The 27939-nt window shown below is 42.5% G+C and overlaps 1 protein-coding gene across 11 annotated transcripts in view; it reads right to left on the reverse strand.

Moving 5' to 3' along the window:
* nav3 (neuron navigator 3) overlaps positions 1 to 27939 on the reverse strand; it is a 539739-nt gene that overhangs the window by 168323 nt on the left and 343477 nt on the right. Inside the window, exon 1 of one of the 11 annotated variants that reach the window (XM_049566148.1) lies at positions 3399 to 3471. The exons of 9 other annotated variants lie outside the window; for them this stretch is intronic. The gene's annotated coding sequence lies outside the window, so the exon portion shown is untranslated. Of the gene's footprint in view, positions 1 to 2909; positions 3118 to 3398; positions 3472 to 27939 lie in introns of those variants that run through there. One more of the 11 variants, XM_049566147.1, reaches the window with a different exon arrangement.

Genomic DNA, 27939 nt, shown 5'->3' on the forward strand with positions numbered 1-27939 from the left:
AAGAGGAGGAGGAGGGTTTGATCTGTTACATTGTTTCAGCAGTCACCTCCTGCTGCCATACATCTCTCTCTCTCTCTCTCCCCGTACCCTTAAAAGGGAGCAAGGACAGAGGATTAACGCTTCTGCAGAGAACCTGAGTAAAGACTCAACTCTCCTGCCAGCAGCACTCAGGTTTACATCCAAATTTAGCTCAAACGTTAAACAAATTATCAAAAAATATGCAGAAGAAAATGCAAATTAATGTGCATTTCCATCAACTGCTGTTATGCAAATATTTAAGTTGAGTGCATCAAAATAAAGAGCTCCAAATTAAACATGCACTTCAAAACGTTTCTGGGAAAACAGAAAGGATCTTTCAATCACTTCCTCAAATGAGCAAGTAGGAAGTAAGGAGAGGAGACAGACACCTAGTGAAGGGTGCGATACCCAGAGGATGAATTCAATTTGTGGCTAAAGTAACCAGCTGCCTCTGCATCTGCTGCAGCTCCTGCAGGGATATGATCCCAACGAACACAAATCTTCAGGGCCACACACAAGCTATCCAGCCTGGAGGTCAAATTTTAATTTGCATTTGATTTGGAAAGTTTGTGTTATGCAGCGTGGTGTTGGTGGATTAGCAGCGTTTACCACAGCAAGACAACACAGCTTCACACAGGCTGACAATCAAAAGAAAGTAAACTGAAGCGACTTTAAAATTCCTCTCTGAGCAAACACACTTCCTGTCTGCAAACACTTGTCTTGCTGAGTGGAACAAAGGCCCCATATAGGAATCTATAAAGGATCAAACAAGCCTCTGATGGTATTCACAAATAAGATTTCACCCAGGCATGTTGTGCTTACAGATCTGCCTGCATGCCAGTTTATAATGTTGTGCAAATTTCCACTTCACCAGAGTTCAAAGTTAAGGTCAGACAGATTAAAGTAAGCTACTTTACGTTCATAGATCACAATTTGAGTTTTGAACTAAGTTCCCAATAAAACCTTGATAAACTAGTTTAGGTTTCTGTCTTGTGTTTTTTAAATAAAGTTAAATTTTATCATCATATTTCATACACATATATTTCCCAAGCCTGGTTGGATGCTTTAGCTCAATGTGTCATTTTAAATTTGTTGCCAATTTTGTGGTTTTGCTGATGTTGCTGACATGTTTTTCAGAATCAGCGGACACAATTTGCATAAAAATGTGACCTGCTTTTCCACTGGACTCAAAGAGCAACCTCCAGGGCTGAAAAATGAACCAGATGGGGAAGTGCCAAATATTGCAGTTTCTCAAATGGCCACTTGAGGCTGGCTCCAGAAGCAAGTTAATCCCCAGTGACTCCCATGTTAAACTGGCCAATTTAATAGCAAAAATAAATCTGCTTAAAGTCTGGTACAAAAAGCAGTTTTGGTCTCTATAGCTCCATCAGATCTACCCCCCACTCTTCCACAGCTCCACCGACTTTTGGCTCCAAAACACCAAGACGGTGGCTGCTGAAATGCCGAAGTCAACGCTTCATGCTTTGATTAATGCTTAAAGTTACACATCACTAAATGCGGGGCTGCTTTGAGTGACAGGCTGTCTGCAAGGTGTCAAGGCATTCTATCAGTAAGATTCACCCCTCGCTCCTCTACAGCTCAACCCTCTCATCCAAATAATGTCACTTCTGGCTCCAAAAAAACCAAGATGGCGATAGCCGAATTGCCGAACTTTGGGCCTCGAAACAAGAGTTCGCAAACCAATGGCTCATGGTTGGAATCTATACTGATTTGTTCATAAAAGCCCTTCAAATAGCCATATGAACTGACTTCAGCAGTACCAGCAGCTGTGTTGTCTTCAGTGTCATTAGCACTTAGACATGCTGGTGTTGTGTTGGCATACCAGGTGCTTTAAATCCTTCAGTGCCATAAAACAAGAGTCCTTAACTGTCGCATGCATTCAGACTTTTAAGTTGCATACTGCTGCTACAGTTCACCGTTAATGTTCCATTAATGTGCCCATTAATGCACTATCTGTATTATATTGAAACCGATTAAACAAAAAAACAAACAAAAAGTTATCTCAAACAAAGTCTCAGAAAACGGCCAGTTTCTACGTCTTACTTTATCATGTACCAGCAGGCGAACATTGAAATTCCACCACAGAAAATCAAAGTTATTCATTCACAACTTTTAAACCCTGTTTACCTAACTTTGTGACAGCTCACCATAACGCTGAGTCACCTTGTGTTTGTTTAAGTCCAACCTGCCCACTCTGGAACAGCTTGTGCTCCAAAATTCACTTTCAAACTGTCAACTTGTCGAAACAACGCCACCATGTTGGCAGACACTTTCAGGGACATTATAAAGTTTCTAGCCAAAACCTCTTTTTGGTTGCTTTATTGTTGTATAAACTGAGTCTGTACTATTGATTCACAATTCTTTGTATAACACAGAAATCAAACTGGATGGAAGTAATGCCAGGAATCGGAAGAAATCTGCCAAAACGTATGAATCATGGAGGTACCACTTTGAAACCTTTAAACCACCAACTCCTATCTGGACATTTTCAGAAGTCCTTCGCCAACAGAACAGTTTGAAACATTGCAAGGAAGGAAAAAGCTTCAACAGAGCTCAGACAAATCAAGGCAAACATGAGAGCAGGAAAGCCTCAGAAAAAAAAAAACACATCTTTCTGTTTCTAAACCTCAACTTCAAGTTTAGCTAGTAGAAGGTACAACTGGGTTTGAAGCATGTTGAAGCCTGCAGGTGTTACTCTGATGTCCTGGGTTCAAACCTGACCTGGGACCTCTGTCACCTGTCACCCCCACCATCACTGTCTGGTCCCCTCTTCTCTCTGAGCTTCCTTACAAAGCACAAACATCAAAGAAACATTTTCAAGAAGCCTGCCTCCTGTCTCTGCGTGAGCGCCGGCTCACTGATCCACTCACTTCATGACTCCTCAGTGGCGCTCAGAGTTCAGTCTGTCAGCCTCCTGCACTCGTTCACCTCTCCTCTCTGAATCCCAAATCGCTCTGGGAAGCAGAGCCAGCGCTACGACAGAGGCAAAACATCAGCAGTAACGCCACCTTCAGTGGTGCTGACTGAGACTACTGACATCATAGAGACACACATGCTGGATGAGACAACACACACACTCACTCTCACGCACACATACATACATGCACATACAATCTACAAATCCCCCAGCTAGTCATACACAAGAAAACACACATACACAAACACACACACTGAGCCCCCTCCACTTGCCCACCCTCCTTCCTCTTTCTTTCTTTCGGCAGCCAGCATCAATCAGCAAAAGTCCAGTCTCCGTGCTGATGTTGTCCTCACTGATGGCACATCAAGTATCTGTCTCCCTCCTCTCTACCTTCTCTGCAGATCTCTCCCCTCAGCAGCGCTAACAAACAGCCAGCTCTTACCCCAGAGCAGATAAACTGCCTTCAACAGTCCTGATCACAATGCAGTGACTACAGCTACGCAGGTATTATTGGCAGAGCCTGCAGTGGCGCTGTTCATCCTCCGGGGGGAGCAGAGTAAAAGGAGAGAGATGGGATGCTGGAGTGAGAGAAGGAAGTCAAACTGTACAGGACTCACCAGAGTTCCCCCTGTATTTATCAATTCAATTGAATGACTGTTAACGTATGGCCTCTTTAATCAGGGCATCATTCCAACGCTGTCTAATAAATTAGGAAGTTAATTGCATCCAAGGGGTTTGTGCACATATACAATCACATGGAGGACATTTAGCTGTGTAATGCTGTTTGAAACAGGCTAGCCGGGAGAGACGTCTCCTCTGTGGCTACACTGGCTCTGAAACCTCAACTTGGCACCAGTGCCGCTCCCGCATGGGTCCTAAATGTAATTAAACACAACATAAAGCTGCATTAACTAAACGAGCGATGAGCCAATGGAATCGGGGCTGTGATGTGATGGAGCTTCCTCCATTATTCTCTGCCTCGTCTCTGTGTCTGGGTCATGACAAACCGGGAGTGATGGAGGGATGGAAACAGCATAGATCGGATGGAGGGATCACTGTCAAGTAAGTTTATGGAGAATGGTGGAGAAAAAAAAGGCAGCCACAGGAAGTCAAACTCAACAGAAAATCTGTACGGGTTGTGCTGTTCAATTTACAGGTGATCTCTGGGGAAACCAAAGAAGTCAAAGAAATGAGAATTTGGCTCTTTTTTTTTCTTCTAAATGTGTGAAAGAACAATCATTGCTGCATTTTGTAAGGAGTACAACTTCCATTTTAGTACACTCAGGGAAATTAAAAACACAAAGCTGTAAATTCTACTACAAATAATTTTGTGGTTAATTTGATAGAAAGATTAGACATCTATGCACTTTATATACAAAAATAAAACCATTTACCGTCCATGATATGGAGGACTGATTCTGGTACAGAAGTTGAGTAATTATATCCTATATTTTGCTCATGGTCACACATGAATTATCATGACAATCCCATCTGACCACTCCTTGAACACACATAACTATTGCCTATGAAAAAGCACCAAAAGAAAATAAAAATTACAGTTCTATAAGATGCCACGTCTGACACAGGCACAGAGGGGGAGGGCCAACGACATGCTTCAGGCTGGACAGAACAGCCGGGCGCTATCAAGAACATTTGGTGTGAACCATTCGACTGTTAAACATCTACAGTACAATAGCGGTACAATACCACTGGAGCCTTCACTGACTGCCTACGTTACAATCTCAGCACAGGATTGGCAGATACGGCTGGCCCATCTCTGACAGCAATGCGCCAAAATCAAACGTGGCAGTATTGCAAGCCCATGCAGAGAGCTATCACAGCTGTTCTCGCTGCCATATAAGATATTGACCTGAAACCATGATCCATGTGATTTTGATGTATATTATGCGTATTCATTGATTCTGATATTTGTTGTGAAGAGTAACTTCAAGATTTTGTTTACATTTGAATGCCTCAATGAGGTGTATAATATAGTGTGTACAGTAATAGTTGGTATCTATGTATGTAGCCTAATTCCTGGGTGCAAAACAATTCCAAGTTCTATTTGTGATGAAGTTAAAGATCTATGCCAAAAAACTGTAGTTCCTCGAATGGCCACTTGAGGCTGGCTCCAAAAGTGAGTCAATCGACACAGATTCCCATGTTAAAATGACACAAATGCCATTAAAATGCCCAACTTTACAGCAGAAATAATATAACTCACCCATTTACGTTCTGTTAAGGCTTGAAGTTGTGCATAATAAAGGGTAGGGCTGTTTTGAGTGACAGGCTGTCTGTGCATAGAGTCCTCTGCGTCAGATCCACCCCTGGCTACCCAACAGCTCCAGCCTCTCGCCCAAATACAGTCACTTCTTTCTCCAGAAAACCAAGATGGCGATGGCTAAAATGCTGAACTTGAGGTCTCCAAATGGGAGGCCACAAACCAATTGGTGATGACACGGTAGTTACGTCCTTTATTTCATACAGTCTATGCTCCAGACATAAGACACAGAGATACTCAGCTTTGAATAACAATCAGTGTCTGATAAGTTTTTATTCCATTGGCCTTTAAACTAGTGGTGATGCCACATAATCGTGCTTATATGAACATGCCTTAGACTCAGATCTAAGAGCAGTACAGACAAACTTGTCCATTCCAGCCGACAAATGTGAAGTCAGCATTCTAGCATTGAAGTCTGCGTGCTGCACAATGAAGGTAACACATTCAAACAAAGTTACAAAAAGCAAAACACATTTTTATGTGGAGGGGGACTTTACATAATAAGAATTAAGTTGAATGAACACGGTAGAAAGTTGGCTAGATCAGGGATATTGCAGCTCAAGGCCTTGTGGTACTTTGCAAATTGGCAACAGGGAGCCAGTGAAGGAAGACTGTGGTAATAATGTCATAAGCTCTGGCTCGAGGAGGCTGCTGAACTTTGAATAAGTTCAACTTTTCCAAAAGTAAAGCTGGTGCGATTGGACAGCTGTGCATAAGATAGTACTTTTTAGAGGAAGAAAAAAGTGTGAATCCATTTTTCTAGGGTCAGTAAGAGAGATGAATTGCCTCATCTTGGAGATATCTAACTGTGACCATCTGCTGCTTTCAGAGTGTCTGGTGAAGAAGAGGTCCAATTGAAAGGTAACTATGAGATTTCTGACAAAACCCCTTCGAGGGCAGGAACAACTTTCTGTGTCCAACTATATTATGGAAGCACCTGGAAGCCATTTCCACTATATAAACCTTTTCTGGTGTTTCCTGGGATGAGTCTGACGCATCTCTGTTCCCTCAGAAACCATCATTATCTTGTCCTGGGAGCCGAATAGAGAGGCCTCCTTCAAACCCACCTAATCCTGAGGTAATAGCGGCAGGCAGCTATCCAACATGGCTCTACTCCAATCTTGCAAACACCCAAGTGGGGAGTTTACTACGGCAATATACAAATCGTACACTTGAAGTTTCCTTGTGGCCTGGCACTAGTGAGGAGGGATCAAAAATAAGAACTTTATTTACGTGACAGCGTTCTCCACAACAATTTTAAGAGGCAGGAATGGACCGCAATCTGGAGAATATGAAAGGGATGAGCGGGGAGCACCTTTGTTGCCGTGCCAACTGTCAATCACAGCCAAGTCTGGGTGTGTCCGTTGGAGGAGATGAGGAGAGGAGATGTGTCCAGTTGTGTTTACAACAATCATAAAGCAGCTTTACGCACAGTGATAAAACACTAATCGAATGCAACAACAGATGTAACATAAGAAGAATTAATGTGAATAATCAATTTATGCACGTGAGAATAAAAGTGGGGCTTATGAAAACACACCAATTTACTCTAATTTTTCTTTCCAAAAACAAGCTCCTTTTACTCCTGAGCCAAAGTCTTACTCACCATTTCCTGAGAGCCTATTAAGTGTGCATCACTGTTTGTTTGGCTTATTTTTTCCAAGGAAAACTGATTAGCATGTTGCTTTCAGGGTCCTGCTGCATATTCAGCCAGCTGCATATATTTATACCAATGATTCGTCATTGTGCAACTCAATCCAAGAAGCTGGACATACAGGTGCCTTGGTCGTGGGCACTGGAGTAGCTGCAGCACAAGACAAAAGTGACTTTCATGTATTTTCCAAGCTATTCTGGAAACCAGCACTTTCTCGCTTCCTGGCTGGCACTGACCGAATGACTTCACTACGATCAGCAGATAACAGGAGAGAAGCGCACGCTGCTAAAAACTGAAACATTCAGTCATTGTTCGCTCATGCCAAGCCACTTTGTCGTTCCAGGGGAAATCCTGAGCAGAAAATGACATAATTGCATGGCTGGGAGAAGTTTGGACACACAATCCACGTTGGATGTGCTCGCACACGTCAGTCAGCGCTGATCTCTCGTGGTGAAGCAAAGACTGAAGGCCAGGGAGTAAAAAGAGGGAGAAAGAGAGGATGGTCAGACAAAAAAAAAAAAAAAAAAAAGGAACAACAGCTCCAAAACAGCAAGAAGACAGATGAGCACAACACAATTTGGAAACAGACAGCAGCAGGCAGACAGGAATAAAAAACAGACGTGTTTGTTGACCAATTTGATAAACTATCAGTGGTTACAAGTGGCAATTACAGGCAATCATACGCCAAAGCAGCAAAATTTGAAGGTAGCACACGGGGGAACTATTATATGTAGTAGCTTTCCATTATTTTTTTGCCAGGAAAAAAGCTAAAATACCTCATATCATTTTGTTTCACAGAGCCAGCCTGGCACATGAAGGACGCATCTAAATCATGGCTATATACCAACTATAAAACACAGCGCACAATGTAACCCAATGACTGTGAACATCAGCATCAACACATCAATTTCCTGCCGACCTCTAACCCACACAATGAAAATGTATGAAGCAGCATGGCTGGAGGAGAGATGCTCTGCGCTGTACCGACAACAAACCAAGAGTAGTTAAAGTTCAGCGGCTGGTTCATGTTTATGTGACGGAAATCCATCAGATGCTGGCCGAGTCATTTTATACAACCTTCAAACACACATCCTGAAACACAAACACCCTTCCTCCCACTGCCAGTAGCCTTGACCCCAAGCCAGAGGAGCAGAGGACTAGATTTACACTGTCTCCAGGTCCAACAGGTCATTTAGTGTGCACAGCTATAAAACACAGAGGTGAGGTGGTGAAAACTACATTTAAGTAGTGAAATATAAAGACACAGAAGAAAATATGAGAAATGTGTTGATAAATCGTGCCAGTGTGTCATTAAGAAGATATTTAAAAGAAGCTAATGAGACTTGGAGCGTTGGTTAGTGAGAATACACTGTACAAGATGGGGGGATATATTATCTTTAAAAGAAAATAAAAGTTAGATTCTTTCAAAAGAAGACGATGCCTGCATTGGTGCTCTGAGTGTTTTACTGTCAATGCAAAAATGGTATTTGTCATCCTGGTTACACCCTAAAATATCAATCATTTCCATTAACAATATCAAGTTTGAGTCAAAACATGACTAAGTATTCAAAATGCCCTTATTTTGGAGGCATAAAGAAATTTGGCAATATGCTTCCCACATCAAACTAGTGTTTTTAATCTCCCTCCGTTCTCTAAATAAAGGCAATTCATCTATATTTCATCATGTATAAACTTCGGCCATATGTTTTAAGTTTTTGGAATCACTTTATTCTATCGCTGTTATTTAATCTGGTCCCCTCCACAGTATGTTTTATGACTGAGATAAAATATTAGAAATCCCATAAATAACCAAAACCAAAGCAGTGTGTTCAAGCCATCATCTCTGCTCTTAAAGCACAGACATAGAGACTGCAACAGATGCTGAAGTAGTCTCTCTCTCTGTCTCTCTCTCTCTCTCACACACACACACACACACACACACACACACACACACTGCATCCACACAGCAAGGTTTATGAGACTTTTGCAGTATCTCACCTTACCATGGTAACCGCAGCATGTGAGGCAGCGTCTGTCTCGCTGGCTCTGTGGCCTGCAAGCCAGACGCTGCCACCGTCTTGCTGGTGAAGGACACGCACACACTGGCAGCCGCACACAACCTCACAAGCACTCTGAGCCCTCCACGCCTCTCACCTCCCTGTCACACCCATTCTGTGTTTCACAAAAATCTATATCCAGAAAGCGAAAGGAAAACAATTAACAGTCATCTTCTCAGATTCACGTCGACTCTGGCCAGTTGAGATTAAAAAGAGACACGTAGCTGTAGCAGGTCTTATAAATAGGCAGCAGATAACATTCAGTGTCTCAGAGGAGCCTGTGGAGAGCCCCGTGTTAATTAGCTCTGTAGCCGCTAAGTCACAAGATGAGCTCCTTCCACATGCTTACATCACACACTGCATCACCTCACTGTAGTGGTGACAGTCCTAATTGAGGGCCTGTGTGGAACAGAGGCAAACTTTTCCTGCTCGGAGGCGGCCTTAACAAGCGTCCTGGGGCTTCCGGCTGACACCCGTCTATTCGGGGATGCTGCAGGGCTCTGCAATCATTCCTTCAGACCTCCGCAGGCTCCTCCCACTCCAAAAACACACAAATAAATCAGGAGGCGAGCAGGCTACCGTGTCATTAGCTGTAACTGCTGCAGCGAGAAGCCCTGCCAGAAATACACAGTTACAGATGCACTCAAACAGATCTTTATCGTTTCCCCACAGGGTTTGAATTATTCTCCAAAGTAATTCCAACAAAAACCAAATCATGAGGACATGATCTGTGTTGGTGTGACTCAGTGCTGGCCTGCACAGATTAGTCACACTTCCTCACAGCATCTGACTGGCTTACTGTTCATTAAATCAAGATGAGTCAGCGGCTGAGTTTGACTAGTTGTGGTTGGTTGGCAGTACAGACTGGGCTGAGCCTGATTTGGAAGCACTTTCACTGACAGCAACTGTTGCTTTTGCCACTATAAGCCATCCTGCCTGGACAGTGATGATGATAAAGTTGATTTTATTTGACAGGCTTTTTACCAAATTACGACAAGGAAAACACAGAAATAAGAACACGTGGGGATTGTAATCAGGCCTGTGCAGATGGCAGGTCAAAAGGTTGCAGAGTTTTGTAGACACAGTCATATTTACAGCCATAAGCTTATGGTAAACACTGTATGCTCTAAGCCCACAAAGCAATCAGCAGCTCGCCAACTGCTAAGATCTTGATCAGGTATCAGCCCCATTGGACGTATCTGGCCTTAGTTGTTTGTGTAAAAAGCTCATTTATAAGCCCATTTATATGCAGTACACAACACATGTCTGTTTGGTTTCAATCGGGACTGCCATCTGCTTGTTGAGAAACAAATTAATGTAGATCGCTAGATTAATGGGTTTTTGATTGGGTACCGGCCAGACTGCCAGGAGCCTGGGCCGCATTTTTTTAATAACAAGCCTCTCAGAGGACGAGGACAGGACAGCGACACTACGCCCAGCCACTTAGCGAAGCAGCCAGACTGCTAAACTGCTGATTGTTTTGTGCACTATTGATGAGCAAAGTCTTTAGCTTCTATCATAACACACGATGGTGCTTGAATAGGAGAGGGTGTCATTTGTTTCAAGTGGCTGGGTTTTACTTTGGCTAGAAGTTGTTTGTGAAGGCAGAGTGAAATCAATCACTCTGTCTCCATCCATCATTTAAGACATTTCCTTTTTGCTCCATCAAGTCTTCAGTTATTCCAATTCTACCTGACATTGTTAAGTGAGAGTATAAACCATCGTGATTGTTGTTAAAGAATAATTCCAGTTGAATGTTCTTGTTATTGTCACAGTTTTGACAATTGTTTATTATTTATTTATTTAGGGATACAATGGCTGAGAATATGAGAGCAATAAGAGGGTCTCCCCCTGGCCATGTGCTAAAGGAGCTATATGTAACCGGAGAAGGAAAGTTGATTTTTGAGTCCATGTCCAGGTTGTCAAATACAGACACTTTGGATTGGAAGTTCTGTCCTGCAACCAACCCAAAGTGTTGGTATTTCACGACCTAGGAACATGGATGACAGTGTTGTAGTGGTAGTTAATGAGGTGGGTTTACTTCTAGGTAGACTACAAAGAGACACTTAATCCCAAAAAGATGCAAAACAACTACAAAGAGATGTAAAACCACCAAAAGATGAAAAATGACTACAACAGGGGGCAAAATCACAAAAAGGTGCAGAACAACTACAGAGACCTAATACCACAAAAAGATACAAAATGACTAGAAAGAGGTGCAAAAAAAGATGCAAAACAACAACAGAGACAAAATAAAAGAAAAACATAAAAATATGCAGAACAACTATAAAGAAACACAAAAGATAAAAAACTAAAGGATGAAAAATGACTACAAAAGACACAAAAAACAAAACAAAGTGTGTCTCACTCCTTTGTAGGAGAGGTGGTGGGGTCTTTTCATATCTGTGCCCAGGGGCCCACTGTCTCATTATCTGCAAGACTCCATAATCAACTATCTTTCTCCTGGGTTACATCCAGCACCTTTACACAGCACTCTAAGAATACAAAATTGAGGCATCTCATGCCATTGTAATCATACAGTATTCAAAATGAAGTCTGCCATTTATGAAATAAAATGTTCACAATTTATTTGAAAGGTGAGGGGCAGATATTCTGTTAAATTCCCTCCAGTTGTAAGAGAAGGCTTAGGTAGGCTATATAGGACTTGAATCAAAGACTCAACACTTGTTCACCCCCTCTCAATAAAAGGTTTTCCACACAGCGACCAGCAGAGGGCTCCACCACACTAACCCTCAGCCTCCTCATCCAGCAGCAGAATCAACCGACTTTGCCTTTTGTGGAGCCGCTGCCTGGCTGCTGAAAAGTGGCCGGGGGTCGGTACCAATGAACTTAATGAGTCATTCAAAGATCATCTGTGAATCACTGTTTGAGAGTGAAAGCCAGGACGGCCGGCCACTTCAAATGCAGAGTGGCTTTGGCTCTTTGGTTTGTAATGAGGCATATTTCCCTGTGTGCTCTGCAGCCATAACCTATAAACCAGATCCCCCTTGCCCAGACCTCAAGGGAACAGATTACTGAGTACTGACAGCCAGAATGCATGAAATGCCCCTTTAAAAACTTTTAGAACTCACTTTTATGTATGTATATATATATATATATATATATATATATATATCATAGCAATTAGGATACAAGTGTTGTAGGAAGGATAGTGATATGCTTTATTTGTACATTATGAAAAGAAGTAGTTTGCCTTATTATGATCTCAGATTGAGGTTTATTTACTTTTTTTTAGTTCCAACTTAGTCAGTGTTTGCGCTATAAGTGAAAGCTGAATATAGCAAAACAGAACCTTTAAAAAAAAAAAAAAAGTTCATTTAAGGTACATCACTATCAGTTTACTCATCATAAGGGATAATAATCAACAGGGGCAGGACCATGTCAGTGTTTTGCAAGTCACAAGTAAGTCTCAAGTCTTTGCATTCAAGTCCCAAGTCAAGTCCTAAGTCATAAACAGAGGTTTGTTTTTTTTTTTGTTGACTTGCTGGGAACAAATAGGATTAATGTTAGTTGATTAAGGAATTAAAGAGAAATTAAATGATTTCTAGCACATATGTAAAAATAAAATACTTTTTGATCTACTGTCTGGGAAGCTATGAAGTATTGCCAAGTCAAAGGCCTCCAAATCCAAGTGAAGTCATGAGCCAGTGGTGTCAAAGTCCAAGTCCAGTTGCAAGTCTCTCTTGATTTTGTCAAGTCAAGTCTACAGTCTTCATTTGTGACTAGACTTCAACTCACGTGCAAGTCATGTGTCTTGCATCCACAACTCTGCTGTTCAGAGTATTCAGTGAAAGATGTCTTCTGTGGATCTGGCAAAAAAATCAGCAAGTCATCTAGGGGCATGAGGTTGGGCATTTATCATTCAGGGAGGGTCTAACAAAGAGACCATACTGAGTAGCATTATGGGAAATGTAGGGTCCATACCAGACACCAAAAGTCAGGATTCTTGGCCCACCCTGCATCAATTTTGACCATTTCTTTTTAATCTGTTCCTCACAAGTATCCTTCAACCAAGTACCACACAAGTACCCCTTCAACTTTATGTTTCTCACACTGTTACCCAACTAAATGAGGTTAGTTTAAGGGCTAACTGAACACTGAGGGCTGCCTGGGGCAGGAAGGGGTAGGTAGGACAGTTTTGCTCTACTACAGCAAAGCATGTGGCATTCGTTTTAAGCAACAACTGCTGTGCATACTTAATGATATTGGTAATCCATGGAAATTAAATTGTATTATGAGCCTCCTTAAATAGTCGTATTTTAATCACTATTATTTTGGGAAAAACAGTTTGCTTAATCAACTCAAGTCCACAGTTATTAAGTTTATGACCACACCTGGTACATTTGAGGCCTGCAACTAACACAATCAAGACAAACACACCAACTTACATGTGGAAATATTATTGTTAACTTAGTTTTCAATTATTTTATTTCTCCCATATGCCCTCCTCCACAGGGATAGGTAAATTCATTTTCCCCATGGCTTCATACAGTAGAAGCAAAGTCTGGCACATCACACCCCTGTCTCCCCTACTGTTCGTTCCCCTGTGTGAGAGAATCATCAAGTTTTCCATGACCTCTACGCCCTCCTTACACCCATCTACAGACATTACTTAATTAATGTGGCAGCATACTGTGGAGGTGAACACAGTGGAGGAAACACGAGGCATGTGTGCTGCTGAGTAGGGAGGAATCGGGGGGAGATTGAGGTCATGAACTTCAAGGGTCGGGGACTAAATGAACCTCATTGGCTGCCTAATGGTGCTGTCATCAGGGTCAAAGAGGTTGTCTGACTTCCCTTCAGTGAAGGTCTTCTTTAACACCAGCTTGTGCAGGGAGCTCAGTCATAATGCTAAAACCCACATGAGCTTCCAGTGGACACAAATTGCCTTTACAACTCTTTCTAAATTTAAATAGCTTAACAGAGAAGTTTTACCCAGTTTAACTTCAGGATGAAACCAGGACACACCAAAAGTATCCAACAGAAAGTAAGACCTCCACAGAATTATAGAAATAAGCTGATATGGGTTGCCAAGCAGATGGGAATGTTGCCAGACTGCGACAAACCAATTTCACACCCTAACTGGCCTCTAACACCAAAAAAAACCCCTTCTCACACTTAATGCCAGAGCATTGCCAGTTCTGTGCTGGCACCAGTAGAGGGACCTGCAGACCAGAAAAAAAGTAGTCTTGATCATTAATTGACTCATTCCAGTGATCCTGCCACTAATCCCCCATGAGCTCAGTCAAACCTTATTCCTATATGTGATGTCACTGCGCATGGCAGCAGCAGAATTAGCCGTTTATTGCAGGCTTATAATGAGCCACTACCTGGGGTGTAATAAGTATAACCGCTGTATCCTCATCTTTACTTCTTCCTAAGTCTGCAGACTGTACTCTGATGGGGATCATTCATCTAATCTCTCATTTTACTCGATTAGCCTTTGATTGAGCTGTAGGAGAACTGAAATTAAAAGGTGTATTTCACAAAGGAGACTTGGTAACATAAAGAATCTCTTAAATTGCCGATAAACACCTGCATAAAACAACTTCTAACGATCAGAAACAATCCAAAACAACACTCCTCATAGTGACTCATCATCACCCAGAATAAGAAAATAACCCAAAAACACAATGACGACCACTCACCCTAGACTCACCTCCACTACCAGACAGGGAGTTCCAGTAACAGTCCGGCTTATGCAACCAACCTTCAAAGAGTTACATCAAACACTATGTAAAAACACGGGTTAAATAACGGTGCGGTTAGTTTGGCTGCTTGTACCACATCAGCCCTGACAGTTACTGTAAATGCAGTGTGGATGTGCTAAACATCTGGGGCCGGGGGTCTGTGAATGGGCCCTGAGTCACAGGTGACTGCTGCTGAGTCACAGAGTGTGGTTTACTGAATGTGTCTTCTCCTTTCACTCACTAACAGACTGTGAGTCGCTCATTCTTGCCTCGTGTGTCACTGTTACCATTAGCCTTGTGTTTTTTTTTTTCGTCTGTCATTTCTTTCCTCACTCTCTGGTGATTGATTGCACCTTCACGTGTGGGTTGTTTTCTGTGTTTTGATGACAAAGGCTTTTCCAATTGAGGCTATCAATCAAGGACAACTTCTATTTCTGTTAAAGGAATACTTCACCTACTAAATGATCACTTCTATATCAGTTAGTCATCCCATGTTACAGTGGAACTATAAGGAAAACTTGTTTTTCTCACGTGCCTTCGTAGTGAACGAAGAATGCAAAAACTGAGAAAATTCTTTATGAATTAAAGTAATAGGGGTCCACGGTTAACAAGAGCAAAACAATATCAAAACATCTGTTTACAAACTCCACAACAAGTCATGCAGTATAATCCAAGTCTCATTTATCCAGTCGTATGCTCAATACTTCCTAAAGACATGCATTTTCGCGAACATCTTACTATTCAAAACACCTCTGCAGAAAAAGTCTCACGCAAGGACAGGTAGCGCTCCTGTACAAGCGTGTGCGTTTGAACTCTGAACAATGGAATGCACAAGCAGAGTTCAAACGGACACCTTTGTCCAGGTGTGCTACTGTTACCACGGTTTGTAAACAGATGTTGTGACACAGTTTTGCTGTTGTTAAACCCAGGCCCCCTTTTACTCCAATTCATCGAGACTTATCTCCATGTTTGGATTCTTCATTCACTTTGGAGGCAAGCCAGAAAAACTAAATTCTGTTCTTGAATTCAACATAACACAGGATGAGTAACCAAAATTAACAGGCTACTCTGGCTGCAAGTAACACCTAGTTAAATTAGTGATTAGGGTATTTTTTAAACATAAATGAATTGATCTTTAGGCCTATAAATGTCAGAAAATCACATAATAGCTTCATTATATAACAACTTGAGTTTTCTCTATTGTTTTCATTCCTTTTCCTCTGGACTATCTGAACAGGCTGTAATATGCAGCTGTTACAACAGAGGTTAGAGTTCATCCAGTCCACGCTCTGTCAGGATTTCCTTCTTTTGCTTTTTCGAGAAGAAACGACCCGAGAAGCCGCCTCGGCCAAGTGGGAAATAGCCCCGTCTTGACAGATGCATGGAGACTGGGCACAGCCAGAAACACACTTCTGCCAACACTGTGTTTCCCATTGATGACTGGTGACATGAAACAACAGGAGGGGTCTCCTTCTGCATGTGCCTCTCTGTCACAATTACACACATGCACACGCATGGCCTTCCACTCTCTCAGTCACCCCACACAGCTACAAAAACAAAGTCGAGACAAGGGAAAGACAGTGTGTGCGCAAATGTGTGTGCTAAAGAGGAGAAAATGAGGCAAGAGGTAACTAAAGAAGATGGCTAATGTAAGGGTTTAAAAAAAGAGGGGAAAAAGTGTGTGTGTGCATGAACGAGCAGAAGTCAAAAATACCATGAAGACATCTCTCTTTGTGGTTTTTTTTGGTTGCATTAACCCCAGAGTCAAAGTTATATCGTGTGTTATACAGTGAAATATCATCAATAAGAAACTGAAGTTCAGCAGAATTTGGGCATACGCAACGTTAAATTTGAGTTTTTGATAACATCTGTAAGAGCAGGACTACGGACAAACACCTGCTCTCAGACGGACTGTGGTGTCGTGCAGGAGAGAGAACCAAATGAAAGAAAACAAAAGGAAAAAGAGAAGCAGGTTTTTATGAGTGAACCTGCAGGACTTCCAGCCAGGGCAGAAAGAAAACACGAACAGCTATTTTTGACCTGAGTCAAGTTGACGAATGGCCTCGGACTTTCCAATTCCCTGTGACTTTGTTCCTTCTGAGTTCTATTGTTTGGCACTGACACGGGGCAGAAAAAAAAAGTAACACACAGCCGTTGCTGCAGGACACTTGGGCTCACCAGTTGCTGCAAGGTCGAAGTGAGCCCTGCCAATTTGCTCGCATGCAACTTCAAGTGCATTCAGAGGGGCTCAGTGTGCGAGGAGCAGCTTTGTACCCAGAAAGAAAAACGTCGTCTGAAGAGAGACTTGTCAGGATCAGTGAAGGGACGGAACCTTTTTTCCTCTCTTTCCTCTTCAGCCTTTTGTTGTCTGGAGGGGAATTCGAGACGCTGCGTTGAAGAGGAGGCTGCAGGAACTTTTTTTTAACATCATATCATGCTTGAAAATCTCAGGGGCTGTCATCACAGCACTTTTAAAAGCTCTTTCTAAACTGAGCATTAATAGCTCCCTCCTTTCTGCTGCAGTCCCGTTTAAGCTGGGCGCCTATTAGCTTCCCTAATTACCAGGGATCTTCCAAGGAAGAAAAGGAGGGGTGTTCTGCAGATGGGACCCAGGGGTGAAGGATGGTGTGATCAGGTTACAAGAACCCAGTGGCTGACAACATTATTTATGACCCATTCCTAATGGATTTAGAGTGACAGCAGTTTCAGTCCACTGGCAGGGTCAAAGGCAGAGACAACAGAGAGCTAATGCTCAGGAAGGTGACAGACAGCTTTGTAACTGACCCCTCTTGGTTTGGGGGGATGTCAGTGTGTGTGTCTGTCTGTCTGTGTGTATGAAACAGGGGCCTGAAAGTTAGAAAAAAAGGTGAACAAGAAGGAGGAAAGGTTAGGGGAGGCGGTGCAGGGAAACTTTTCTTCTCTCCGAGGAGCGAGAGTGACGGAGAGAGATGTGTCTGGGACGAGACAGCGAGCGTTTTTCCAGTCTATTTGCCCTGCGTCTAGACCCAGAGTCAACGGGACAGGCCCAATAAAAAGGCAGAGCAGAGACAGGGTTAGACAGAGTCCAAAAATACTGATGAAAGGCTGCACTGTGGAGTAGCTGAGGACACTTGACTCCAGTGACAGCCATCAAAAAAACTCACCCGTCCTCAATTTATCTTCCAAACACTCACTACAAGCACAAAATGCATCTGATTCTTTCACTAAAGCTTCAGATGAAGCTGAGTAGGTTTATTTAGATGGAGGATTTTTTTGTGACAAAACCATTTTGATACCTTGCAGAGATATAGTCTGAGTCATAGTTTTACAAGTCCCAAGTAAGTCTTGAGTCGTTGCACTCAGGTCCCAAGTCAAGACAGGCAAGTCTCAAGTCAAGTCCCAAGTCAAGGTTAAAAAGTCCCAAGTCAAGTTCTAAGTCAAGACATGCATGCCCTGAGTCTAGTCCCAAAGGAAAATATATTGAATCAGGACAATTTTTTTTAAATGTCTTTGGGTGTGTGGAACAGTATCAAGTATTTTCAAGTTAAAAGTCATTGGTGTCAAAATCCAAGTCAAAACGTTTTTCATTTTGACAATTCCAGTATAAACTCATCAAATCTGTGACTTCAGTCTGAGTCCACACCTCTGGTACCTTGTGATAGCTGAAAAAAGAACATGAGACAGGAGAAAAACCTCTGTGGCAACGTACATCTTTTCAGGCTTTGGAGGTGGACTTGAGCGCTAACACTAGCTACAGTACAGTAAACAATCCCCCGCTCTTCCATTAGCTTCCATTAAATAGGGCAATTAGAAGTCTTAAGCAGCACAGAGAACAAACTCCACAGTTTCCTGATTCCTTTCCAAGGGATAAATACATAAATTAAACATTAAATTTGGGTGCTGAGGATCAAAGTATACTGTAAGAGTGTTTGATGTAGGCACAGATTGAATATGCATATTGTAAAGGAAGTGTGTGTTTTCTGACACTGATTAATGTACATGGAGTTTTGGCCTGGCTGGCGTTTGATAATCAAAGTCCAATGATCAAAAGGACGGTTGGACTGTAACTTTCTGCGCTGTCGAAAGGCATGACCATGGGCCTCCTTTTCCCTAGAGATCAGGAAGCTGAGTAAGGCACTGAAACTGCAAGGGTTAGGGGTTCAATTCCTACTAGGGCGTGTTAGAAATGTATGCATTCATTACACTAAAAAGAAACTCAACCTCACAACCCTGGCGACTTTCATGTCACGTCAAAAAAGGGATTATATGCTTTCTTCAGAGTTGATAAATTACTCCACCCTCCACCAAGAGCTTAAAAAAACTATTCCACAACTCAAAAAAGCATTGTTGTCAAGGCTCTGTAAGGCTAACAGTGTAATGAAAAGAAAAATTACAAGCACACACCTGCCAGGTCACCGCTCCTCTGACTCAGAGTCAGCACAGTTACACTCAGTCCCTGTGCTAAACACTGATTGATTTGTTTTGCCTTATTTAGCTGAAAAAACCTCCCCAAGAGGTGCAGAGCTCCGACCAGACACCAGCTAAGCAATCTGGCTTCATGCTCCCAGAGCACACTGCAGCACACGCCAGCACACACTGTGTGCAGAGCCCAGGGGTTTGGCGTTGCTGTAGATCGATTGTTTGCCCAGCAGAGAGAGCAAATTATAAAAAATGACTGCGTGTGTTTTGGTGTGGATGTAAAAATGGCTGTGGAAGTGTGAATGTAAGAGTGTGTCCTGCACTTTCAGTGCTTTATAGAAGTTATTTTCTCTAATCTTTCTAAGCTTTTTTCTCATAGAAATTCTGGACCATGTCCGCAGAATCAGGTCTGGACATTGCCCGGACTCACTCTATCACACATGTAGGACACAACAGGAACTTGTCTGTATCACACGCATTATCACCTACTGGAAATACTCCTGTTTAAGTGAGGGTTGGCACTTGGGTAGAACATGCAGATGGCAGGACATGATGCATAAAGTAGGCTGCAGAAATTGCAGTGTTTTGTTTACATACAGCAGGTCCGTAGTTTGGTCATAAACACCCAAGTCTCTTGCGGTTCCGTGAATTAATCTGACAATTTTGATGACGGCCCTTACCGTCAGAAGTTTCCAAATCTGGTCATCTGTTGAGTAAGACATTTTTGTGGCATCTTCGTGTAAATGACCCTACTTCCTTACCCTGAAAAAGGCTTGGAGTGGCCATCGGGCATTTCTGGCAAATGCCAGATGTGGCCGACCCACCTTGTGGACCACAAGGCCACCACTAGCTATGTGAGAAAAAAACATGTAGGAAAAAAAAAAACACCTGTCAGCCGCGTCCACCCTGGTTTTGGAACAGCTGATCTGATTCGAGGTTACACATTTCCAATATTGTCATTAAATCTCTTATACTGTAAGGCAGGTGCAGCAGTACAGACAGTTGTCCCCTCCCCCACCCCCTCAAATGGATCTCAGAGACAGACAGAGCGGTGTTGAATGAACATGAATTGAATAATAAAGGAATGAAAAAGCAAGACGCTGGAGCGGAAAAGGTCAGAGAAAAAAAAATCTTGAGCCTGATGCTGGAAAATGTTTTTAAGATAACACATTTATTATTAAAAAAATAACACTACCATCTGATGCCAGTGCCACGCAAAATGCTGCTTGCTTAGCAGTGATAAGAGTCGGCCAGTATCAAATAAAGAGGAGGACGAAAGAGTAGTGTACTCTGGACAGATGAGCAGCAGCAGGCCGATTCCAACAGAGAACATGGGCAGAAGAGGAGGCCACAGCTGAAGATGAACTGCATGACAACCTCCCGGCAGGTGGTACTACTACTACTGCGCTTTTAACCAGTTTTACTTTGAAAGTGTGAAATACTGTATGTTTCACACTGTCCATCGTCATCACACTACATCTATTATAAAACTAACTGTGACTGATTCATACATTTGCATTCTAACATACAGCTCCTTCGGGTACCAGTGAGAGTTGCAGTGCACGTGTCAAAGGGGCTTTACGTTAAAAACAACAGTTCACAGCAGATTTTGTACTGCATGCACAGGAAATCTATAAAAGCCTCATCTGTATATTCCACACAGGCACACGTAGTTAATTTGTCTGGCAGAGCCATTGTAGAGAGGTGTTTCAACATCGATATGCAGCGTAAAGCCTTAACAAACATAAGACCTCAGAGGGAGAAACAAAATCCGTCCCAGAGAAGACAAGACCTTGAAGCGTGTGGGTAAAGTCAACTTTTCCAGCAGAGTAAATTTCTGTGCTGCTAGCAAAGCCATTAGGAAAGCATTCGGTCCGACACATTTCCACTCAAAAACAGCCTTTTTTTGTTTATCAAACATTAGAGAGTGGAGTGAAACAGTTCAGATTTCAAATATGGGTGGCAGATGGAGATGAGAGATGAGTCAAAAGTATGGCAGAGAAAATGGATGAAAGCCTTTGCTTTCTGCAACTCATTTAAAGTTTGGAGATTTTTAGTTTATGGATGCAAACAGTGGCCTGTTGTGGGGAAAATGGTTCTGGCATCGTACCAACCTCCAAAGAAAAGGGTGAATTTGTTTGCTCTGAAATGTCAAGGTCTTGGTCAAACAAGAACTTGCAGGTTGAACTGCTGCACTAATAAAAACTTCATGACTTCATACTTGACTTGGACTTGCCCCAGCAAACTTACAGTAAAAACTAAACCTCTATCAACAGACACAGCATACACACTAGCTGTAAACGTACATGCACACATTCATCTGCAATATCAAAATCAAATCAGCAACCTAAATTTTACAACAGCCCGTGCACACAAAATGTATGTGGAAGGATGATGGAGGGATGAGAGGGGAATAGACAGAAGTAGAGATAAGGACAGGAAGCAATGAATCCTTTATCAACACTCATCTTCCTGGCCAGATAGAGCAGAGGAGAGATGGCGATAGCGAGTGTTAAATATCCAGTCAAGTGCCGCTGCCTGCAGTGAATAACAAGCAGGTGATCCAGCCACATCTGCAGCCCCGCTGGAACGAGAATAATGCGGACGCAACCAATAAGTGGCTGTTCTGAAGTAATAACCTGTCTCTTAAAGTAGCCTGCAGTTTAGCAGATAAAGTGTGCTATTGAGAAGTGCTCCAGGAGTAAAAAATCATTATCTCAAGTTCATTATTCAGCGAAGTGAGAAATATCCAGCTGGTGCAAGCGATATGATTTGGTCTACTTTGAAGCAAAGTTGCTCACTAGTGTTTTAATTCCACAGAAGTGTTCAAATAAAGGCAGTATTGAGAAGCCAGAAAAGAATGGCTTTATCAACTCGAACCGTCGTGTTGCAACATACTGTCTTTCTGATGAAGACCCACAGCTGCTTTGATTTGATGACTGATCTTTCTGCTGTAGTCTCAACAGCAAAGCCAATCACCACGTTCTGTTGTCAGCCAAAAAACACTTGAAGAAATACCTCACATCAGTGCTTATTTTCTTAGATCAGGGGCCTCATTGATTGTCTCAGACCAAAATCACTGCAGGAGACTGGGTTAGCCTTTCAGTGCTTCTCACAGGCATGTTTTCAAGTGGGCTGAGCTATGGATTACTTTCCACAATTGGTTTCTGAATAGGTTTTATTCGTTCATATTCTTGTCACATCTAGATTCTATTTTTTTTGCTGTATGTACAACTCATAGCCCAGATACTTGTTGACTGGGAATTTGTCAAGCCAGCAATCACACCATCTACACCTCCGCCTGTATTTCACTGATTGGTCCATCTGACATCAGAAAAGGTGCGAAGGAGATGGTTCCAGATGCAGTTTAGACGCTCTTTTTTTGAGACATACCGATGCCCTAAAAATGATTGTTACCTAATCTTGAGGCTGTCTTGTAGACAAATAAAAAAATCTGAATATAACATTTTGGTACCTTTATTATTTCAGTTGATATCATACTGAAAAACAATGTACTCCTTAAAAAAATAAGCTGAATCAAATGACTATATTCAACAATTCAACACACCCTATTCTTGGGACTGGGCAGTAATCGAGCATGGTAGCACTGATTGGTATCTGGGGTTAGGAAAAATGTAATGAAGCCACCATGTGCAGTCTGCTGTCTGCACTGTATATAATGGGCACTTAAAAAGGGCTTTTCCATTGGCACTTTTGGCCACGGTGAGTCAAACCATGCCACGTTGATTTGTGTTTCCATTACCAGCTTAAATGAGCCAAATTATGCCAAGTGGAGCCCAAGATGTGCCATCTCCGGTGTCGGGCCAACAGTGCGCCTGACTGCCTCCAAGCGGGTTGCATTGACGTCAGATGGGCGTCAACACTCAGTGACAATTCAGCAACGTGTTTAAAAACCCTTCGCTGCTATTGCAAGATACAGCATCACACACAGCTTCATCAGTTTGAACTACGAACTAAGAGAAAAGAGAATGGCAAGAGCTTGGTCTGTGGATGATACCCAAGCTCCGTTTGCTGTTAAGAGTGAGAACATTGTGCAGGATGACTTGGCTGGCACAACAAGAAATTAGAGGGTCTTGTGAGACATTGTGAGCAAGATGAATGAGATGGGCATCTGGCATAGATTCCTGCAGTGCTGAAAGGAAATTAAAAAACTCCAACAACAGTCCAAGAAAGTTTTTGAACGCAATAGCACAAGCAGTACGGACACATTTTGTTGGTTCACAAACATGCGCTGTCATCAGTTAAAGACACACCTTGAAGCTAGTAGCCTGTTGTATGGAGACAAAAAAATCCCTGCCATGCTGGACGCATCAATCAAACCAAGTCAATCCAGCACACCTGCACAGAAAAAGGCTAAAAGACTACTTAGTAAAAAAACACTACACATAGGGTGGGAGGAATGGGGAAGGGGCAGGGGTGGGTCAGTGGGTTATGTTTACCCCAAGGTCTACTAAGGCAAACATAACATTGTGTGACTGACAGGTGATCTCTGGGATATGTAGTGCAAACAACCATAACAACAAGCACCAAGCACCAAATATTGGGAAAAGCGGAAAAAGTTCTGAGGATTAAAAAAAAAAAAAAAAAAAAAACATCAAATGAAACCTGAAGATGCTGTCAAATATAATGATTGCTGTACTTTGGTGGCACACAGTGGGGACTTAGCATAGCGATGGACAAAATGTTCTGAAAATATACTGTAGCTTTATATCCATGGTGTTGCAAAATGCTGCGAAACCCTCTTTGATCTTGTTCCATTACAGGAGCTACTCCATCTCCCCTCCTCTCTGCTCTTACAGTAACATCCAGAGCTGGCTGTTAATATTCTCCCTCTCACCTCCCTTATCTCAACCGTCTCCTACTACTTCTTCTTCTGCCTCGGCTTCTCCTCCAATTTCTCTCCCATTTTCACCTTCCTCCTCATACTTTCTCGCACATTCATCTTCTGTTACCATTACATCTTCCTCTGCCTTCTCTTTATTCTCTCCTCCTCTTCTTCCACCAGACAAGTGATCACAAAGCCATGCGTGTACCCAAGTGGGATACAGAGGGAGGGAGGGAGGAAGGGAGGGAGAGAAGTCTAGTCTCGCCTATGAGACAGAGGGAGATGATGAGAGAATCAGGTGCTTTGTCTGGATGACATAATGTGACTGAATAAGCAAAGTTTCACAGCTGGGCTCTGGTCAAAACTGCAATATATGATTGCCTGCCTGTCTTTGCACCTTTTACGCTGTCACACTGTTCCCTTTCCTTCATATCATTTTCTGTTAGAACTCCATTTAATAAGCACAGTATCTTCCCTCTCGCAATCACCTCTTGCTCTTCACTTCTTCCTCTATGTCTCCATCCAGGCTAACGTGAATCAAGTCCAAATTCCGATAGGGAGTTATGGTTTAGACAGCTCAGAGAATAACAGCTCAACAAGAGGCAACAAGGGAGATCCCAGGGTGTGTTTCTGATTTACCTCCCCAATATAACGAGGCCGCCCCAGAGGCCAGGTAAGCAATGCTTCTGGGAACAGATAGCAATTCACTTCATTCACGGATGGATTCTCGATCGAGACCCCGAGCTCCCTGAGCTGCAGCTGCAGATTTGACATATAAATATACAGTATAACTTATGCCATTTCTTGGAGGCTATAATCCAAAGTGCTTTTCAGTATGGAAGGTGGGGATCCAGTGGGAATCAAAGTCCCGACCCTGTAAATCAGCAAGCAGTTTGGATTTCTCAAAATGAAATCCACCCTTCCCATAAACCCCTGGCCCTGCTCAGTTTGTTTTGAAGAGTAAGGAGAAATATAAGAGCTGATGAGAATATTGTGATAAGAGGAGATATACACTCTGGTCAAGTCAACTGATGTGAGCTAGTACTTACAAAGGTGCTGTAAAGCAGTGAAGCACAATTCAGTGTAAAATGCAGACTAGATGCTGGTAAAGACGAATAAATTATTTGTGGATAATGTCCTTTGTTTTAAGTCATTGTAGAAGATAACACAATCAGCCTACCAACACCTCGAAAAATCTTCAGTTACTATGTTGTATCTCATTTGTTTCATCTAAGTAATGACCAAAACATGAAAACAGCACATATGTTTTTTTTATCCAATTTTTGTGGAATATGCCCATGAGAAAGTACAGATACAATAACAACACCCAAAGGAGAATGGCCAGACTGGTTCAAGATGATAGAAAGGCAAAAGTAACTCAAAAAAACATGCGTTACAACCAAGGTATGCAGAAGACTGTCTCTGAATGAACAACACGTCGAACCTTGAAGCAGATGGGCTACAGCAGCAGAAGACCACACTAGGTGCCCCTCCTGTCAGCTAAGATCAGGAAACTGAGGCTACAATTCACATGTGCTCACCAAAATTAGACAACAGAAGATTGGAAAAAGGCTGGCTGGTCTGATGATCCTCGATTTCTGCTGTGACATTCAGATGGTAGGGTCAGATAACGCACCAAAGCTCAGATCATCTCAAACTAGTTTCTTGAGCATGACAATGAGTTCACTGTACTCCAATGGCCTCCACAGTCACCAGATCTCAATCCAATAGAGCACCTTTGGGATGTGGTGGAACAGGAGATTTGCATCATGGATGGGCAGCCGACAAATCTGCGGCAACTGGACAATATGGACTGAAATCTCTGAGGAATGTTTCCAGCACCTTGTTGAATCTATGCCACAAAGAATTAAGGCAGTTCTGAAAGCAAAAGGGAGTCCAACCTGGTACTAGCAAGGTGCACCGAATAAAGTGAATGTATTTACCTGCTTAGCATGAGAATGGAAATTCTCATGAAACTTAAAAGCTAATTTCCCAAAATGTGAAATTATTCTTTCAAAAATGGCTAGGCTAAAAATCTTACTTGTGGGACCAAATTCTGTTGGAGACATGCTCTTTTCCACACCCTGCAGTACTGAGCTCTTATTTTTTCTGAGCAAAGAACTAAAAGCTTGTAAAACTAGACTTTATTTCAGTAGTGTCATGCTTGACACAATGAGCTGCACTGGACACTTTGTGGTTTCTCTGCAGCTGATCACATCGTAGGTCACACTCCTGATTCAGAGTGTCTGTCTGCTGAGGCACCTCGCTGCCTTCAGTCACTGCACTGTGAGCAGCAGCACAATGTGTCTGTGGCTTCGCAAACGTGGGTGAAAATGGGACTGTGCGTAAGTCTGTGCGCAAGACAGAGTTCCTGCAGTGTCTGGCTTCACAGCAGTTAATCCTAACAGCCATGGTGTGTGTGCCAGTCACTTGCAATTTAAAGTGACTGGCTTGATGTAGTATAGTAGCAGGCATGCAGACCTTACTATGCTGATTCAAAATGTTTCATGGCAAAATAACCTGCAGAGGCTGCAGGGGCACCAGTATACAGTAAATTATGCACTTTTCTTCTTGATTATTACCAAATTAAAACATTGCAAAAAAAACAAAAAAACAAACCCTGACCATTTATCATGGCGATTTTAATACTTTGCACAGAGACACATCTGTTGAAGAGTTTGCTCACTTCAAACTAAATGACTTGATTCTTGTAAAAACCAGCTATTTCTATCATGAACTCTTTTTCGTCCTTGTCCTTCTGTTCCTCTCTGTGACTTTTCCATGCCATCCATCATCCATCGAGGTCACCACAACCTTTCGACTGAAATTTTCTTGGCATCGCATAGAAGACAAAAAATCATTCATCAAGGCAAAATTTGAACTGGCTTTGATGGGTATACGAACGAAGGAAAAATCTGCTTTTGCGAAACTGTGATGATTTCTTTCTTTCTTTTTTTTTTTTTATAGAAAGTGGGCAACCCCCTAATTATCGCTTAAACCCAGAATGTTCCACATGGCTTTGAGGCCACGTGACGTCAAGTCGTGTCTCTCTTTAAAGTGAGACTAAATCATCAAAAAATATAACAGTGAGTCATTTTCACCGATAAAAACTGCTATCCCAGGGAAGGCTTTGTAAACGATACACTCTTCTCCAATGGAGGGTTTAGAATGTGTGGGCCCCTGAAACCTTAAACCCTGGGCCACTTGTTTTTTGTGGAGCGTGTCAGTAATTCACCCCCCCAACCCCTCCTAGCAGGGAGAAAGTGATATTTTGCAGCCACGGGGGAATTACCCCCATCACCACAAACCTCATCTTAATACCCTAATATACAGAGGATCTTCTAGGAAAGGAGGGGGCGGAGGGCTGAGACAGAGTTGAAAAGAGAGATGAAGTGAGTTATATCAAATGAAGCAACTTTTCTTCAAAGGCAGCTCACAGATCAGTTTGTAAGGACAGAGCGGGAACACAGCCAGCTGGTGCACGTACATTCACACACACTCTAGAACGTTGAGCTCTAATTTTGAAATGTCTCCCTCCCCCCTTGTTATTTGTCAGCAGGGTTAGTGGCTCTGATTGAAGTGGAATTAGATCCACTACTGCTCTATCTGGTGACCAGTGCCCCCGCTGGAAGCAACATCTGGCACGACTGGTTTTAACCTTGATTGCCCTTTGCCTCCCTGTCTTGCTATAGTGAGAAACAATACTTGTGGAATCACTGCTGCTGAGTGGAAATGACACAATTTGAAAAAAATCTCTATATATTGCAAAAAAGTTGGAAAAGTTAGGGGAGGTGGAAAAGATGATGCATCAATAAGAGGTAAATGCAACTAAGCACAATGGGAACAGATTCAGCAAATAAATGATGACGTACAGTCATGGCATACTGTCATTGCATTGGCCACTGTAAGCGTTCTTTGTCGTCTCTGCATGGCTTTTACCAGCCTCATCCACACAGGGCTTTAACCAGAACTCTTAAAGTAGCACATAGCTGTAATATCAGTTTTGAAAGCTCTCTATTTCCATTGTCCGGTGTGC

The sequence above is a fragment of the Epinephelus fuscoguttatus genome, linkage group LG22 (genome assembly GCF_011397635.1).
Source record: "Epinephelus fuscoguttatus linkage group LG22, E.fuscoguttatus.final_Chr_v1".
Classification (NCBI taxonomy): Eukaryota; Metazoa; Chordata; class Actinopteri; order Perciformes; family Serranidae; genus Epinephelus; species Epinephelus fuscoguttatus.